Here is a 17,551-nt window from a genome sequence, read left to right as displayed (position 1 = left end):
TTAACTTCACTAGCCCCGCCATAATCACCGGTCTAATTATTCCGCCTTCATTCTCCGGTTAGAAGTTATTACATGTTCGTACAACGCGTTTTCCGCGCTATTCCGAGAACAGAATTAAAAAGCTGCTAACCGGGCACTACACTACTGGCCCTTATTGGTGTAGAGACGTGGCAAAAATTTTGCCAAAATTTCATTTACTTGGATACACTGAGATATTAATATGTAATTTTTCTTACCTGTTATTCCAATTTGCCTTCTATTTCCACTCTGTTCGATTGGCATTCACCCGTTAGGGTTTATTCAGCTCAGCTCGTTTAGTCCCGTCCCCTTTTATCTGCGGGAAAGTTTCTTTTATTTCTAGATGCGACGGAGATTCACCTGGCAAAGACATCACGAACACTATGCACGCATTCAGAAAACAACTTAGAATGTGTTCAGAAATGTTCAAAAGCCATCAGGAATGCGTTTCAAAATCATATGAACGATCTACTAACGTGAGCTGGATGCTAGGCGCTTTGTGAAACAACATTTTTTCCTTCAAGAATTTGAATTTGGCGCCTCCTGGAATTGCCGCCCGGGGCAGATCCCCGATTTGCCCCCCCCCCCCCCCCCCCTCGTTCCCTCCCTTCCCCCTAGATCCCGGTCTGATTGCAAGTGAGCCATTAATGAGTAGGTGGGTTGAGAGTTAGTGCCAGAGGAGCCTTCTGAAGTTACACAGTAGAGGGGACTGCTAGAGAGTTCTACTCTGATTCCTTAATCATTCTCACCGAATTCCATACTCCGTACCACTTACGGCTTGCAGGCCAGCAGTAAATGGAGGTCTAAAGCAACTGACGCTATCTTCCACTGAGCAAATAATCTACTGAGGTAAAACCCTGTTACCGTAGCTACGCGTCCTTCGCACTCCCTCTCGGGACACGACAGCCACACAACAGAGACGAAGAGGAAGTAGATGAAGATGAAATGGGATATATCATAGTGCCAGAGGAATTTGATAGAACACTTAAAGACATAAGGGACCCTGGAGTTGAGGACATTGCCTCAGAACTACTGATATTTTTGGGAGACGCAGCCCTTACAAAACTGTTCCACGTGGTGTGCTAGTTTTATGAGACAGTCGAAATACCCTGAGACTTCAGGAAGATGTAATAATTCCAATTCCGAAGAAAGCTGGTGCTGACAGTTGTGAATATTAGCAAACTATCAGTTCAATATGTCATTGGTGCAAAATAGTGACGCGAATTATTTACAGAAGAAATAGAAAAAAGTGGTGCCGTGGAAAGATCAGTTTGAGTTCTGGGTTAATGTACATACACGAGAGGCAATACTGGCCTGACCTTAAGTTTTCGCTTAGAGGATAGTTAGGGGATAGGTTAAGTAAAGACAAACCTATATTTACAGCATCGGCTGTTTATAGCATAGCCGTTGACTATAAGAAGGGAAGCGGTTAGTAGTATACATTCTAAGACATCAAGAAATCGTCAACTTAGTATTGGAGGGACTGTGGGGTGGGGGTGGGGGTGGGAGGGTGTAAAAGTTGATTAGGTAGCCTAAGAGATAAATATAGTAAGCAGTCTCATAAGAATGAAAGTTGCAGTAGTTATTTGAATATTTGAAGATGAAGAGGCTTGCACAGGATAGAGTAGCATGGAGAGAGCTGCATGAAAGCAGTCTTCAGACTGGAGGCCACAACAACAGCAATAGATTAACTCTCCTTTAGGCTAACTTCGAGCTTCCACTTTTCCAGGATTGAAAAGAATATCTGAATAATCCAGTTCATATCTTTATGGATGTTTGCCTGCTGTAGATTATTGTATGGTATGCGAAATTGCAGTATTATTCAGGCGAACAACTGCTGCCTTCTCTGTCATTTTTCATGCAGCAACTTCCGTGAATAAACTGGCGTGCAAAAGTTACATTGCAAGGTGTGTCACTGCCAAGTAATATGGCTCGATGAAACGTGGACTACACATAGAAAGAACTACTACAGCTCTGTACAAAAGGTAACGGGATGAAATACGTAATGAGACGAACAGAAATGGCAGTTTTATTCAAGACAATAACTACATTGAAGTCACCACGATTTATAATGGTCCCATGGGCCTTACAAAAGGCGGGATATGTTTGGTGATAGGATGTGTGATCACCACGGATGGCGACGCATGCTCTGCAACGTGCTCCCGTGGTGGCTGGGAAGTCTGTAAGGCGTTCTTGTGGTAGGGCGTGCCCTTCCTCCGCCATTGCAGTTGTCAACTGTTGGATGATCGTTGGTGCATGTGGACGTGCCGCAGTACGTCTCCGTAACGCATTACACACGGTGGGATTGAAGTCGCTCCTTATGAAGCACAGGGCAGAACACGACGCTGCTAGAAAGTTCGCCGCCGAGCCGTATTGACAAAAGCGCTGACACCGGCACACCCTCACCTGCTCTTTCTGACGTGTGTTCGACCGCCGCCACTTCCCATCGGATTACGGTACCTACGCCTGTCCGACTTAGAAGTCAGTAAATTATTTGTCACCACTCATTTCATCTTCTGCACCTACTCTAAAGAAACATTCGCCCACAGTCAGTCCACACCATTTATAAGTGGTTTAGTGGACACATTAGCGGCGGAGTACAAGCTGCCACAGAGGAGTCCGAAATACTGAGTTTTGTCTTCCGAAATTGTTACACCGCGCGGAAGATCGTAATGCAGTTCCTCCTTTTAATCATCGAACTATTGCTGAAATCGCAGATAGTGAGATAAGCCATCGCAGAATACAAAATCAACGAATACTGCTCGAAGTGGACTGCTTTTGGACCAGATGAGATACCTGCGCAAAACGACTTGCTCCTCTTCTAGCAGTAGCGATTAGAAAAAAGCTCAGTTCATTCTCGTTTTAAAGACATATCGTCGGACAGACGTGTATAATTATAGCCACATATAGCTGACGTCTTTGCTTTTAACAACGTGTGATAAACCAGAAAGAGAGATTCAGATCTCAGGACTCTGCCATGAAGTAATGAAGGTGCTGGCGTTGCGTCAGATATGCATGAAATGTTCAACAACCATTCGTCGCCGACAGTGCGCAGATAAAATGCTTCCAAGAATAGTCATACAGCGCTATCAAGAAAACTCGTTTTCAAGGACAATTATGCGCGATGAAACTGCTAGATACAAACAACTAGGAAGCTGAATTAATTACACCTCTAAAATGCGTAATTGCGTATGGATATGATGGCATTTTTGTTTTATTTAGCCTCATAAAGCTCCGTCACTTCTGATTAGTACTATTGAGGCATCTGCGTATTTCAGGAATAGTAATTTTTCATTGGGGCAGGAGGTTAAAATATTCAGTTTGGGGACAACTACATGAAAGGACGGGATACAGTTCTGTTGACCGTTACAGACATGTTCCCGCTGTATCTGTATTATCGGTATTCCGGAATGTATTTGAACAAGAAACGACAGGTTTTAAATAACAAGTCATTCCTGTCAGCAGACAGGATTATCTCATGTAAGAACAATCACAATATTTGTTATGTTCCACTTTCTCTAACTGGATTTAGAGTAACCCCGACTATAACAGATTCTTGTGTAAACTTCATCATTACATACGTAAGGGATAGCGCACTATTGATTTATTTCCAGTCCAGCTAGCACAAGGTGGTGCGACTGGTTGGCGTTGCAGACGTACACAGTTCTTCGGCCGGGTGAGACCGTCGACTCGCGACGTTTCTGTGAGAAGTATTCTCATACTTGTCACATAGGTGATGGCAGCGAACCTTGTTAAAAGTTATAGCCCACCACTCTCAGTCTTGGAACGCAACGACTTTATCATATCAGTCAACATAAAGATTTATTCACAGGTGCAGAACAAAGCATCCGTCTGGGGCGTTGCAAATAGGGCAAAGATTCGTGAAGGTTCTTTGTTTGGCTCTCATCTTTTGTTCGTATGTGTTTATCAGACGATATCACAGCTGCAGTTGATTGAAAGACATTCTGTTGCAGATAACGTAAATAATGCGTTGCAAACGATTTAAAAAAATGACAGGAACTAAATTTGCATGAAATGTATTTGCAATTGCGAACATGGACAACCACCAGCGGTACAAGGGAATGACGACAATGGAAATTTGTGCCGGATCTGCACTCTAACCTGGATTTCCCGCTTTACAGCCGAGCAAGGTGGTGCAGTGGTTAGTACACTGGACTTTTATTCGGGAGGACGACGGTTCAAACCCACGTCCGGACATCCTGGTGTAGGTTAATGGAGTCACTGCCTGGTATCGGCGGATAAATACCATATCGGTACTAGGTTTGCACCTAAAAACTATCACAACTTCAGAATATTTTAGATATTGTTTTAAACTTTCAGTAACGCATTATCATTTCGCAGTCGCGTTGTTGACGCTTAATAAATGTTTTTAGAATAACGGTAGAACGTTTCTAACTTATAGAAGACGCAGTTCATTTATTTTCGTTTATTTACATTTTTTACGCCTCCGCGCCTCAGTTGATAAAAACGGAATCCTTGTAAGGTCACTTTGTTATCCGTCTCTCTGTCTATCCGACAGTTAAGACCCCTTTTTCTCAGAAACAGGTAGACGTGTTAAGTTGAAATTTATGTCACACACTAAAGTCTACGTCCCTTGGCAGCGTGAAAAGTTAAGCTTCTATGGCAAGGAAGGAAGGAAGATAAGGGTTTAACGTCCCGCCGACATCGAGATCATTAGAGACGGAGCACAAGCTCGGATTGTGTCAAGGATGGGGAAGGAAATCGGCCGTGCCCTTTCAAGGGAACTCTCCCGGCATTTGCCAGGCGAAATTTAGGGAAATCACGGAAAACCTAACTCTAGATGGCCGGACTCGCATTTGAACCGTCGTCCTCTCGAATACGAGTCTAAGTCAGTGTACTCGGAAGATACGGCCATTTACGAGGGTGAGTCAAATGAAAACCTTTAATTTGTGATAACAAATCGAAATTTCGCGCCATTATCCTGTAAGTTGGTAAGCGTGCTACAAACAACGTGCAGTATGGCCGCCCCACTTGCGACTTGCACCAGGGAAAGACAGCGTTCTGTTATTCGGTTTTTGCGTAGTGAAGGTGTGAAACCTATTGAAATTCATCGATGACTGAAGCTTCTGTGCGGTGATGCATGTTTGTCACAGCAGCAAGTCTACGAATGGAGTAGGAAGTTCGCAAATGGTGTGACTTCAGTGGAAGATGCTCCTCGCCCAGGTCAGGCACAACGAGTTGTGACTCCACAGAACATTGCAGCAGTTGAAGCCATAGTGAAGGAAAACCGCCGAGTGAAACTGAATGACATTGCAGCATGTTTACAGATAAGTCGTGGGTCAGCACACCACATTGTGCATGATGTGCTCCAGTTTCACAAAGTGTCTGCAAGATGGGTGCCACGGCCTTTGACTCTTGAAATGAGAGAACGACGTGTTGATATGGAAGTTAATAGGAATATAAAAAAAGGGAGGAAGGTTTATCTGTTTAGCAAGAGTAATAGAAGGCAGATTTCAGACTACCTAACAGATCAAAACGAAAATTTCTGTTCCGACACTGACAATGTTGAGTGTTTATGGAAAAAGTTCAAGGCAATCGTAAAATGCGTTTTAGACAGGTACGTGCCGAGTAAAACTGTGAGGGACGGGAAAAACCCACCGTGGTACAACAACAAAGTTAGGAAACTACTGCGAAAGCAAAGAGAGCTCCACTCCAAGTTTAAACGCAGCCAAAACCTCTCAGACAAACAGAAGCTAAACGATGTCAAAGTTAGCGTAAGGAGGGCTATGCGTGAAGCGTTCATTGAATTCGAAAGTAAAATTCTATGTACCGACTTGACAGAAAATCCTAGGAAGTTCTGGTCTTACGTTAAATCAGTAAGTGGCTCGAAACAGCATATCCAGACACTACGGGATGATGATGGCATTGAAACAGAGGATGACACGCGTAAAGCTGAAATACTAAACACCTTTTTCCAAAGCTGTTTCACAGAGGAAGACCGCACTGCAGTTCCTTCTCTAAATCCTCGCACAAACGAAAAAATGGCTGACATCGAAATAAGTGTCCAAGGAATAGAAAAGCAACTGGAATCACTCAATAGAGGAAAGTCCACTGGACCTGACGGGATACCAATTCGATTCTACACAGAGTACGCGAAAGAACTTGCCCCCCTTCTAACAGCCGTGTACCGCAAGTCTCTAGAGGAACGGAGGGTTCCAAATGATTGGAAAAGAGCACAGATAGTCCCAGTCTTCAAGAAGGGTCGTCGAGCAGATGCGCAAAACTATAGACCTATATCTCTTACGTCGATCTCTTGTAGAATTTTAGAACATGTTTTTTGCTCGCGTATCATGTCATTTCTGGAAACCCAGAATCTACTATGTAGGAATCAACATGGATTCCGGAAACAGCGATCGTGTGAGACCCAACTCGCCTTATTTGTTCATGAGACCCAGAAAATATTAGATACAGGCTCCCAGGTAGATGCTATTTTTCTTGACTTCCGGAAGGCGTTCGATACAGTTCCGCACTGTCGCCTGATAAACAAAGTAAGAGCCTACGGAATATCAGACCAGCTGTGTGGCTGGATTGAAGAGTTTTTAGCAAACAGAACACAGCATGTTGTTATCAATGGAGAGACGTCTACAGACGTTAAAGTAACCTCTGGCGTCCCACAGGGGAGTGTTATGGGACCATTGCTTTTCACAATATATATAAATGACTTAGTAGATAGTGTCGGAAGTTCCATGCGGCTTTTCGCGGATGATGCTGTAGTATACAGAGAAGTTGCTGCATTAGAAAATTGTAGCGAAATACAGGAAGATCTGCAGCGGATAGGCACTTGGTGCAGGGAGTGGCAACTGACCCTTAACATAGACAAATGTAATGTATTGCGAATACATAGAAAGAAGGATCCTTTATTGTATGATTATATGATAGCGGAACAAACACTGGTAGCAGTTACTTCTGTAAAATATCTGGGAGTATGCGTACGGAACGATTTGAAGTGGAATGATCATATAAAACTAATTGTTGGTAAGGCGGGTACCAGGTTGAGATTCATTGGGAGAGTGCTTAGAAAATGTAGTCCATCAACAAAGGAGGTGGCTTACAAAACACTCGTTCGACCTATACTTGAGTATTGCTCATCAGTGTGGGATCCGTACCAGGTCGGGTTGACGGAGGAGATAGAGAAGATCCAAAGAAGAGCGGCGCGTTTCGTCACTGGGTTATTTGGTAACCGTGATAGCGTTACGGAGATGTTTAATAAACTCAAGTGGCAGACTCTGCAAGAGAGGCGCTCTGCATCGCGGTGTAGCTTGCTCGCCAGGTTTCGAGAGGGTGCGTTTCTGGATGAGGTATCGAATATATTGCTTCCCCCTACTTATACTTCCCGAGGAGATCACGAATGTAAAATTAGAGAGATTAGAGCGCGCACGGAGGCTTTCAGACAGTCGTTCTTCCCGCGAACCATACGCGACTGGAACAGGAAAGGGAGGTAATGACAGTGGCACGTAAAGTGCCCTCCGCCACACACCGTTGGGTGGCTTGCGGAGTATCAATGTAGATGTAGATGTAGATGTAGATACTTGTGAAGAACTTCTTCGGCGCTTTGAACGAGAAGGTGATGGCTTCCTTGCAAGAATCGTTACTGGGGATGAATCCTGGGTTCATTTCCACTAACCGGAAACGAAGAGAGCGAGCAAGGAATGGCGCCATTCCTCATCACCAAAACCAAAGAAGTTTCGAACAGAGCCATCAGCAGGGAAGGTTATGCTGACTCTCTTTTGGGACGAAAAAGGCGTCGTTTTGGAGCATTACATGCCTAGAGGGACCACTGTCACCAGTGCATCATACACAGATCCCCTAAAAAATCATCTGCGGCCTGCAATCAAATCAAAGCGACGTGGATTGCTGCCAGCAGGTGTCCTTTTGCAATATGACAATGCAAGGCCCCATACTGCCCTTACAACAGTGGCAACAATCACAGACCTGCATTTTGAGTGTCTTCCTCATCCACCATACTCACCAGACCTTGCCCCAAGTGATTTCCGCATGTTTGGACCAATCAAAGACGCAATGGGAGGAAAGAAATTCCGTTCTGATGAAGAGGTACGACACGCGGTGCATGAGTGGTTGCGCGGACTACCAAAAGAATTTTTTTCAAAGGGAATTTATGCACTTTGTAAGCGCTAGAGGACTTGTATTGAGCGTGGGGGAGATTATGTTGAAAAGTGATAAAGCTTTATACCACTTCTGCATAATAAATAATATTTAAAAAATTGTTTAAGGTTTTCATTTGACTGTCCCTCGTATGTCACATGTTATAGCCGCAAACGTACTCATCATAACCTTTCCGTTGAACTAGAACCCTGAAATTTGGAAAGAAGCATGGTTTCACAGAACAAGTAAAGAAATAAGTGCGATTTTTTAAGATTTGTAATTATATCACAAAAATTTTTTTTCTTGTTATCGATTGTCGCTCTGTTCGTCTGTTAAGACTATTTTTCCTTGGGAACGGTTTGGCGTATGTAGTTGAAATATATGTCACATACGAAAGTCTATAGTCTCTTGGCGGTGTAATAAATTTATGATTCTAAGTCAATGTAGTCAAAGAATACGGCCATTTATATCACATATTTTGATACTAGCAAACTCATTCTTCAAAACCTAACAGTACTTCCCGTTGACCTAGAATCATGGAACTTGGTAAGGAGGAAAGTTTCGTAGTACAAGTAAAGGGAAAAAATCATAAGATTTTTTAATTTTAATTGTATCACGCGAAAAAAATATTTTTTTCTGTATTTGTTATCCAACTTCGGGAATTACAGTAGCAAATGAGACATTACGCAAAAAATGTGAACTTAGAACTTCTAATTAAAACATTCTCGAATTTCGTGGAATTCGCGAGACTCTTATCTTGCTAGTATCGATAACAAGAAAAAATCATCGGATTCTCTACCTCTTCCTACGATGGGAGAACTATCAGCGTACGTAATTAAGTTTGTATGAAACCCTCAGAACGCGAGCCCTACTCGCACTTGGCCAATTGTAAACTTATTTTTGTTTACATTTTGTGCTGACTGTGTCACATTAGCAAATTTCCTGCAGATTCTCATAGTTTCTGGTACTGACGTGCTGTCTACCGTTATACGATTGGGGTGATTACCTTCACTACCGTTGGTTTAGCTATTGGATACGCATTCTAATATTTTTATTTTGTTTTACCACGAAAAGACCAAGTTTCTGCAGTCACATTCTTGTAAATAAATCGTATTACGGGCAAATTATCTCAAGTTTTCCATTGTAAGCATAGAAATTAATGAGTTACAATAACGTGAAAACGGCAGTTTTTAGATGGCTTATATTCTTGTGATTTAATGCGCTTTCATAACTTCCCTGCAGCTACACATTATGTGGACGAGTACCTTTACCATGACCATTTCATTATCCTTTTCTTATGACAACATAAATTATGGTGTTATGTATTATCTGAGACTAATCAAGCTGTCATTATGAGATGAGATTGATGTGTTAATTCGCAAAACTTTTATAAATAACTCTTTGAGCGATTTTGATTTAATATTAATGTCTCATATTCTTAAACGGCAATCATTATTTGTAAATTGCTGGTAGGATAACGGACTAGAGTATCTTATTCGGAATTTGTGAGGCAAAGTTGTACGCATTATGTTTAAAAAAGTGCAATGTTGTACATCCTTTTTCCAGCTGGCTCTAAAAGAAGGGAGACGTTGAAGCTACACACTTCAGAAAACGTAGAAAATCTGTAGCTACTGACTGTGAACATGAACCACAATCATCAATGCCATACAATCCCTAGGGAGTAACAGTGCCTGAGGACTGCAAATGGAATCACAATCGATGCCATAGTTCCGCTTATTGGTGGTGTGATGGAAAACAGGGACAGTTCTTAGAACGTTCTGAAGGATCTGTGGGGCAGTACTGCTCAAGTCTCTATGATACAACCCAGGTTAGAATGGTACTCGAAGCAGAAAGGTTCCTCTCACAGTTAAATAAAACTAAAACGTTTAAGAACCTAGCTCCTGTTCGGCAATGTAAGAACATATTCGAAGAGATTTGGGGATTGCAACCGGTCGTCGTAAACTTCACCCTACGACGTTTCGTCTCGACAGCTGCCACTCGTCTTCAGCTGAGCCATCGCAAACTGACGAAGACGTTCTCCGTTCCGCCCTATATAGCGCGCTGAGAGTGTAGCCGCACATACGTCAGAGTCACGGTGATAGATGGACCACATCGCCCTGCGGCAGCGCTCTCGCAGGTGGGACTGCGAAGATCCACTGTCTTCGGCGTTGCCGCTCGCCGCAGGCATCGGAGTATTCTGGCGCCTTCGTCTGGAGCAAATCTCGGAGATGACGGTATGCCACACGTTATCCAGCTGGTAGCCGCTGTCACGATTCAGTAGATTTTCCGCGATGCGTATTTCAAGATTGCAAAAGGCGAGTGCAAGGTTTATGTTCTGTGCAGCATTCTTCCACTGAGCGTCTTGTTTTTCCTTTATAAACTGTACCACATTGGCTAAGTATTTTGTAAATTCTCGCCTTCCGCGATAACAATTATCCCTCACTGATCCCTACAGGTCCGAAGTCTTAGATAGTGGGCGGAAAATCACTTTCACCCGAAAATTACTAAGGATTCTTCCTCTTTTGAAGGAAATATTTCCAACGAAGGGAAGAAAACCTTTCTAGTCCACACAGAGCCCATACAGTGTCGGATGCGGATAGTTCACCTAAAGAGTTTGCATATGTAAATACAGTGTTCAGAGAAAATTGATACTCTACCCGGCAAATTAACTGGGCATTCTCAGCCAAAATCAAGCACCGCGAAGTGGATAAACAGGAGAACGTGTCGTGGCAGCGGCTCCCTGCTGGATAATGCGTGGGTCCCGTCATCTCCGAGATTTGTTCCAAACGAAGACGCCAGAATACTCCGATGGCTGTGGCGAGCGGCAACGCCGAGGATAGCTGATCGCAGTTCCACCGCGAGGGCACTGCCTCCGTGCATTGTGGTCCATCTGTCACCGTGACTTCTGACACCTGCGAGGCAATACTCTCAGCGAGCTGTATAGAGCAGAGCGGAGAACGTCTTCGTTAGTCTTCGATGGCTCACCTGAAGATGACTGTGAGGTGTCCAGTCGAAATATCATGGAGTGAAGTTTACGACGACCGGCTGCAATCCCGAAATCTCTTCGATCATTAAATACGCCGGAAAAATTTTAAATTTCGCAATCTGAGAAGATCTTTTAGCTCCCTGTACACACCTTCCGTATGAATCACGAAAATTAATGTGGGTTAATAACAGCTCTCGCCGAAAAAATTGTGCGGGCTATGTAATGGTTTTAGCTGAGTTTGTCTTCAAAAGGTCCTAGAAGGCGTAAGTAAGTACTTCCATAAACAGGTAAATAGGTAAGAAACCTGTTTCATTAACATGTAATCAAGTGCCAAACAGCAAACTTACCATTTAACATCAACATAAGTAAGAAATCTGGTATCTTAGAACCTAATGAAGTGTCAGTAACGGCAAGCATAAAACTGAATAGAAGGAGCTGAAACGAATTACTGACTTTAAATTTCAACGTAGCAAAAAAACTGAAGCTGGTGGGTGTGGTCAGTAGGAAGACAGAGTATGCTCTGTGCCAAGTACCATTATCCAAGATGGCGGCGATGACGTCATCCAAGGTTGCGGCCATGCCGTCATCTGATGACGTCATCCAAGAGGCGGATTTTGGCGGGAAGATAGGTCAATTGGGCTACCTCCACTAACATAACCCTCCTCCCCTCCCCTCCCCCAGAAAATGGCGGGAATTTCAAATTCCATCAGGACAATGCAACATACCATGGCTACTTCTACCAACCTAAGAAAATGGCGGGAAAATAAGTCACTTGGGCTACCTCCACTAACCTAAGTCATCTGATGTAATCCAAGATGGCGGTCTGGTGGTGGCGAGGAAGGGTCTCGCAATATGAAATTCAAAGTGTTTATAAATAAATCAGTTTGTGGGGGTTGGACTTCTCTTGCTTATCATTCTCTGCTGTTTGGAAACATGTAGGTCTTGTAAGAAGTAATTACATGGAGCAAACATGTTGCATAACCAAATGTTCGGCCCTGTACTCTAGGTGTGTTAACCTAATGTTTGGCCCTTTGTCAGCGCTTAACCTATTGTTCTTTTAAGTGGTTTTCCATGTCGCCCCCATTTCCTTAAAATATTGTACCGCCTTTGATACCAATTAAGTAATTAGTTATGTACTCCCACCATTTTCTGGTATGCTTTTCGAATTTCACATGCTTTTGAACGCCATTTCTGGCGCATTCTACTTTGTCACCCACACTCTTAAACTATTGTACTGCATTTTACATAAAAATTATACAAATCATTCTAGTGTTCTGCTCTTAACCTTCTGTTCTGCTCCATGTCACCCACTCACGTACACCCTACCCTTAACTATTGTACCGCTAACACCACATTGATATAAAAATTTATGCAAATTAATTAAATCGATATTTTTCACATGTTTCGGGCAGTTTTTTAAAAAAATTTGAATCATCCTATTGGTCGGTGAAATCGATGGAATACAGTTTAAACAAAAGATCGCTCATAAAAAACACATCCCGCCACTCGATGCCCGACGCCACGTCCACCGCCAGTGTCCCCGGCCCCGACCCCACTCCAGCTGCGGCTGCCACAGCATCGTTCTGGCGTCCATGGGCCGCCCTCCCTCAGGCTAGTGGCTTAGGGCTGCAGCAACCAGGTTGCTTGCAACGGCACGATTCCGCAGTGTCTCCTCCTCCGCCGTCACGTCCTCGCCGATCACATGAGGTTCAGCATACACCCCTGTCCACCTCGCCACAGAACTCCAAGTCACTCTCACACCGAGCCCATACGCGAAACGCCTCTGGGCAGCATGTGTGTTTACCATTGCTTACACTGTACTTGGGGATACTAACATCACAGGCTGCTTTCTCCCTAGCGATCCTAACGGGACATATGAGCTGCATCCAGCTGCGTTTACCTGGCCTAGCGTGACTGACGCATCACCGCAAAACGTCCGCGTGGCGACTCACCATCTAAAAGGTTCTCAATGTTATACTGACGTCACATGGCTATGTAAAATAAGATCGAAGTCGACCTCACGGAAATTGTATAGTGTCCCAGAAATAGTTAACGGTCACTTTTGTAGGAGCTTTTGTGATGTCTCATCTTGTCCGCATGGAAATTCTTGTCCTAACAACCTGTTTCCGAAAATAGCGTGGAATAATGCCGAGTGCATTCCTCCTGGTGGCCCTAACGTGGCACCCGATCCATCATGTCTTCCCTTCCTGCTTTCAACACACACAAGCGTTCTGACTGCTTTGTAGAGACTCCTATACCCCAGCACAAAGGGGATTATGATTGGCTCTTATCGAATTTACCCGTCGAATTACTGATGCCGCCAGTGTGGTAGCACCGTCTGCCTTTTTTTTTCTTTCTGCAGATGAGACTTCCATCTGCGAGACTATTTTATACAGGTAGCCCTATTGCACCCACAATTAAACCTTGCAAAGTGCCCTACATATCGTCAAATATGGAAAGACTTACTCAATTACACTGCTATCCGACTGAGGACAGGAACTTGAATATTAGAGCACGAAACTGATCTCCAGCCCAGCAATATATCACCCCGTACTGTGTCGATGTAGTAAACATACAATTCGTATCCTGTGCCATACAAAATCACCCATTTTACATCATTCGTACATATACTGTGAAGACAGACAGTATAAGCACTAGAGATGGACAGAGTCGTTCATCCTTGGGAACTAGTTCACTGGTGATTGCTCTTTTTTGGGAACCATTCATTTTTACGCGTTCACCATTCATTGTGCTTGGTATATGGTTCTTATGAAAAATTGAAAATTAGTAGCATAAGCAACAGAAGATGGAAGGCGCCAAGAGGGGGCACTTGCCTCCCCCCTGGAGCACAGAGTTTTTATTCATAACAAACTTCTCACACACTTGTAGTTTATGTGATTGTGCAAAAGATCTTGTTTAGCCAACTGTAGAGTTATGTGGCTGATTGCAGTGAAATAATACAAGGTGGCACACGAAAAACCGGCCCTGAGTACAGACTGCTCGCCAATTACGCACGATTTGTTAACCGCTACGAACAGAATAGATAAACATCTAATAATTCGGCAGTGAAGAAATAACAAATAAGCTAATGCAAACAACTTCAAAACAGTATATGACAACTGGTAAGCGAAAATGAGCAGTCTGGTACTCGGGGCCACTCTGTACCACTGAAATATTATTGTAGGAGTTACCATATTCTCTTTACAAAATGTAACACCACATACTCGATTACAAAGTGCGGTCTTCATTCAGTTGTAAGTCGGTCTGCCTTCCATAACAATGAACATGCTCTTTTACCTAGGATAAAAAAAAAACGGAAATGGCCACTCGTGTATGCTGTGCGGGCGTCCTTTGCATGTGTAATAACAAAAAATACTTCTGCTGTTTATCGAAATAGTTAAATAAGCTGATACGCCGTTTTGTTACCTGAAAAAATGTGTGTATTACAGACCACGTAATTTTTATTTAATTTACGTAATTACAAAATACATTTTAACTGCCGGTTGTGGACGCTAAATAGAATATGAAAAGAACCAGAAGTTCAGAGTTCAATAAAGGTTTGAAACATATCTAGAATGGGTGTGCAAAGCGAACGAAACAAACAACTCGATACTGAACTATGAACAGTCAGCAGTGGAACTGCGACGAGTGACCACACAGAGAAGGACGAGTCCGGCCGAGCGAGACCAGGACAGACGGAACAGGACCGAGGCTAGAATGAGACCAGCCGATGTGCAGTTCGGGAACGAGACTGACCATTTCCCGATCTCAGGAACTATAAGTAGAAAGTCGCAGCTGAGATCGAGGCAGACGGGAACGGGAACAAGGCTGGAACGAGACCGGCTGACGTGCCATTGCGGGAATGAGACCGACCATTTCCCGTTCCCGGGAAACCATAAGTAGAAAGCCACGACCAAAGTGAACTATGAAAGACCGTTCCTTAGAATTCGTTCCTTGCTCGTTCTGTTCATCTTTGTGAACTGTTCCTGTGGACCCGTTAGTTTGCGAATGACCCCTCTCTAATAAGCACATGCACCGTAGGTCTACTCGCGACACTAGATATTTTCCGCGAGGTTGAGCAGTCATCCAATCCCAATGCGTGACCAGAGCGCCTTCAGTGGATTGAAGTCACTCTCAGAACTGTTGTGCAAAGACTGACTCGTTACAAGACTCATAACAAGAACATATCTAATTTCTCATGGTTTGCTAGAGTATCATACCACTTTCGCGGTATCGGTCGCGCGATATAATTCCGAAGATATAAACTGGAAATTATTTATCTAGAAACCCGAAACTTTAGCTAGGTGAAGTGTGCTGTAAACCATAGAGTAACTAGAAACTTGTCCCGTCTGTGAAGAACATTACGTGAAAAAACTCGACAAAAGAAAAACAGAGTAAACTGATATTTCCACTCGCTAATGCCGATGTCGGTGATGTAACAGATTCCAAATCATTCCTATAATTTACAAAGTCAACTAAGGTGTTTCTCATGCCTAGAGAACCAGCAAACGTGTCTTCCACCTGCTGGATGCATACGCCATAATCGATGTTCTCTCAACTAAATGAAGATGCAAAATGTGAAGAAGCAGTCAACAAAACAATTTACATGGGCGGGAATAATGGCCTAGCCCAAACACACATCCATATTGAATCATCTCACATTTCCATTTAATCACGAAAGCTGTCCAACACATACTAAGTATTAGTTTGCTATTCAGCCATCTAGAGGACTACACGGTTAAGTCAGCTACATTCCTACACTCCAACAGGCCTTTTCATTCGGGCAGCTCCTACCGTTAATGGGAAACGTGAATCATTCCCGTCACTGGCTCTGCGTGCTAAGCACACATAGGCAGCATCATACTAGAAAACTGGTCACATATATGTTTTATCATTGTACTTACAATTAAATGTTACGATCGCAGTCTCAGTTGAGCGGTCATCCAATCCCAACACGTGACCAGAGTGCCCTCAGTGGATCGAAGTGCTGTCACAGTATTCCACATCAAATGAGTACCTTCTGTTGCACTTGTCTGAACACAAACACATACTTCATAAGCCTGATTCCCGAGGGAAACCTATCACACATCCCCTACTACTAACAAGGGAACCTCCCCATCGCACCCCCCTCCGATTTAGTTATAAGTTGGCACAGTGGATAGGCCTTGAAAAACTGAACACATATCAATCGAGAAAACAGGAAGAAATTGTGTGGAACTATGAAAAAAAATAAGCAAAATAAACAAACTGAGTAGTCCACTCGAAGATAGGCAACATCAAGGATGATCTAAGCCCAGGAGCGCCGTGGTCCCGTGGTTAGCGTGAGCAGCTGCGGAACGGGAGGTCCTTGGTTCAAGCCTTCCTTCGAGCGTAAAATTTTATTTTCAGGCAATTATCAAAGTTCAGGCACTCACACATAATCAACTTCGCTCTCCAAAATTCCAGGACATGTTCAGATTTGCTTGGACATATGCAGGATTTGACGGTCTACACACGGAAAAATTGGAAAACGTTAAAAACATATGTTTTGACAGCACAGGGAAAAGTGTGCGGCTGTGAAACTGTTGGATTCATTTGTTGCAGTTTATGTGACAAACTCTTATGTTTTGATCACTTTTTTGGGTGTAATTCTCACATACACAAGAAAACCTAAATTGGGCAATGTATAAGAATCTTTTTACCCATTCACCAAGTGTACAAGTTAGGTAGGCCGACAACATATTCCTGTCATGTGACGCACATGCCCTCACCAGTGTCGTATAGAATATATCAGACGTGTTTTCCTGTGGAGGAATCGGTTGACCTATGACCTTGCGATCAAATGTTTTCGGTTCCCATTGGAGAGGCACGTCCTTTCGTCTACTAATCGCACGGTTTTGCGGTGCGGTCGCAAAACACAGACACTAAACGTATTACAGTGAACAGAGACGTCAATGAACGAATGAACAGATCATAACTTTGCGAAAATAAAAATAAAATTTTCACTCGAGGGGAGACTTGAACCAAGGACCTCTCGTTCCGTAGCTGCTCACGCTAACCACGGGACCACGGCGCTCCTGAGTTCAGATTATCCTTGATGTTGCCTATGTTGGCATGGATTACTCAGTTTGTATATTTTGCGTATTTTTTCATAGTTCCACATAACTTCTTCCTGTTTTCTCGATTGTTCTGTGTTCAGTTTCAAGGCCTATCCACTGTGCCAACTTATAACTAAATCTGAGGGGGGTGCGATGGGGAGGTTCCCTTGTAAGTGTAATACCTCGTCAATAACTGATTACCGGGTATACGCAGTAATACTGACCGAAAAATCATCCATTGGTGGGCATGTCTCATAAGTTTTCTTGCGAGTGGTACCACTGTGTTTTAGAAAGAGAGGCGTAATCGGCTTACAAACCATTTGAT

The sequence above is a fragment of the Schistocerca americana genome, chromosome 6, assembly GCF_021461395.2.
Source record: "Schistocerca americana isolate TAMUIC-IGC-003095 chromosome 6, iqSchAmer2.1, whole genome shotgun sequence".
Lineage (NCBI taxonomy): Eukaryota > Metazoa > Arthropoda > Insecta > Orthoptera > Acrididae > Schistocerca > Schistocerca americana.
This window is presented reverse-complemented; position numbering follows the sequence as displayed.